Consider the following 3,042-nt stretch of genomic DNA (forward strand, 5'->3'; position numbering starts at 1 on the left):
GATGTTCCCGATCCGCAATGTGGAGAGCAACGGTGATGAAGTATTTTATTAGAAGGAGTACTAGATTATGATGTTCCTTGGCTAGAAATTTTTTCTCTTTGGGTTTTTTTTGTTGGTGTTTTGGTTAACAACATTGGTGGAGAGTTGATTGAAAGTGAATTTTAAAGGAATCCTAGCCTTTTGAGTTTTTGTGTTAATGAAAAGCAATGAATTAACTACAATATATGGATTTTGTAGTTAATAGTTTTTCTTTTATGGAATGAATATTATATATAGATGTAAATTGCGGTGAAAATTTCCTTTTCCAATTACAAATAATGAATAGCATATAAATGGAAAAAAAATACAATTTTTGCCGACGGTAATATGTTTACCGTCGCTAAAGATTTATTTTTACCCATGGTTATTTAATTGTCCGTCGTATAAATTATATTTTCCCCGACGGTATACAAAAGACCGTCGTCGAATATTTACATATTTAGTGACTATTAAAACCGCCGCTAAAAATAAATTTTTCACGAGGCTTTATGTTTCGTCGTTAAAAATATATTTATGGCGACGAAAGTATAAATGTCGCCATAAATATATTTTTAGCGACGAAACATAAAGCCTCGCGGAAAATGTATTTTTCGCGACGTAAAATAAAACGTCGTGAAAAAGTATTTTGCTAGTCGGTAGCAATTTTACCGTCGCTATTTTTCCCGACGCTGTTTAGCGACGAATGAACTGGCGACGGTTAAATTTACCGTCGCTTCTAGTTTCAATGACGATAAATTTTTTGGCGACGTTTTTACCGTCGCGAAAAATTATATTTCTTGTAGTGATAAGAATTGAAAAGGAAGTGGATTTTTTTAAAGAAACTTTTGTAGTCATGATTATATAATTTACTTAAAATTTAAAATTTAAAATGTATATCATATTTGGTAATTATATATACTTTTCAGATCTAACCTTTAATTTATTTTTCAAAGCCAAAAGATTTAGTTACATAATAAAGTAAAATTTAGTAACAAGAATTGGAATGATTTTGAGTAAGTTACACAATCATGTTAGGCAATAATTACAAGAAATTCCATTTTAGTTTTGGTTTAAGGAAAAAACTATACTTATGGGTATAGTCATGTGTTAGATAATGATTTTGTTTTTTTGAAACCAGAGGTATCCGGCCTTTGGTCGACTAAATCCTCCAGGGCTTATGTACGACCCCGCAACACACACAAACTAGGAGATACTGGGGCCCCCATGTTCACCAAAGAGTTTCCTCTCAGGCAGGTGGCCCCAAGAGGGGAGGCGAAGTCGAACTCAGGACCTTCAGCTTCCTTAAGATAATGAAGTATTACATTTTACTATGTGTGGTGAAGCCTAAGGGGACCCTTGATTTAATTTCACTTCATTTTTTTTTGTTTTCTTTACAACGAAACTGAGTCCATATTAACAATCAAGAAAGTCTTTATACCAAAACACAGAATTTTTTGCCACCAGATTTTCATTGGTTATGTGAATTACAATGACTTTCAAATTACATAAAATTAAAACTTTCCTAACATGGTATTTGGTTGAACATAAAATGATGTCAATCAATCCTTTGAGATTGAAAGTTGATATTTTTGAATAATATATTAGTGAAAATGGGAAGGGACCTTTACAAGCTCTATTTGGTTAGCAATTAACTGTTAGGATTGTCAAGTTTGGACACAATTAGGTTGGCCGAATTAAGTATATGAAAATTTTGAATATTTCATAGAAAATCAATATTTAAGAAATGAATGAATAGTTAAAAATACAAGGAAAAGACATCAATGCAGGTGTAATGATTGAATTTTATTATGAAATTTAACATGTGACTAATCCAAATTGAGAATTTTAATGGTTGAAGTTTCTAAATCATCTTTACTTTGAGCACTTTGGCTCTGTTTGATTGCAATAGAATTAAAGAGAAGGGAAGAGAAAACCAATCATTAATAATGTGAAAAAATTTTAAATCATTACCTCACATGATGTTGTAACTAACTTCAAAACATACAAAATTTAGTTATTAAATTTCATTTCATTTTAAAACCAAATTCCTTGATTTGAAAATATATTTACAAATATAGTAAGAATTTTAGTTAAGGTTATACAATAAAGATTACAAATTTTCAATCTTCTTTTCAAAATTGACTACACTTTCCTTCACTTCACTTAAAACTGAATGGTATTAATTTAGGTTATCCTTTCTAAGAGACTTCATGAATAAACTGACTACATGAACTTTTACTCTTAGTTATACACTAGGTTTTAATAATCGGGAATCAAAACGATGAATCACTTGAATTGGATCAAAATTGGCAGTCAATGATCTCAATTCTTGACAATTTGATACGACTGATTATAGACCAAAATATTAGAATTGTTGAAATTTCAAATATGTGGGCCTATTCTAGGATTTTTTTGGGACCGATTCTGACCGATTTGTAATTCAATCCGATTGAGATCGAAATCAGAATCGACAATGATCGATTTCATCTCTAATTCTGTATTTTATAACCTTTTTCATACCCCTACTATAGATGTTTTTCCCAACTTCTACTCTTATATATGTCAGACTACCATATGACAAGGGATTAAGTTTTCTTTCATCTTAGCAGTGAAGAAAATCATTTTGGAAAAAAATGAATGTTGCCTGGACGTGTGGCTTTGTATGGCAACGTTTCTATTCCAAAATACTGTTTCTGAGTAAGAAACAGATTTTTCGTGTTTCTGAATTTGGAATAATTATATATTAACAAATGTTGTGTGGTAAAACTAGAAAAATAAACATATATGGATTGCATATTAAGAGAAGAATTTCTTATATTCTGTGGCGGTGGTGGCGGTGGCGGCGGTAGTGGAGGTGGTGGTGATGGTGATTTGTGAATATCGAGTCTGTATGGTTGACATTTTTGCTTTTAGTTTGTGTGCCTATTTTTTTGGAGCTTCTTTTTTGTGTTTCTCAAAACTGTGCCAAATCTATTTTTTTTTTTCCCCAGTTCAATCCAAAAAAACAAAAACTGAACCGGACGA

This window comes from Telopea speciosissima, chromosome 4, assembly GCF_018873765.1.
Source record: "Telopea speciosissima isolate NSW1024214 ecotype Mountain lineage chromosome 4, Tspe_v1, whole genome shotgun sequence".
NCBI lineage: Eukaryota > Viridiplantae > Streptophyta > Magnoliopsida > Proteales > Proteaceae > Telopea > Telopea speciosissima.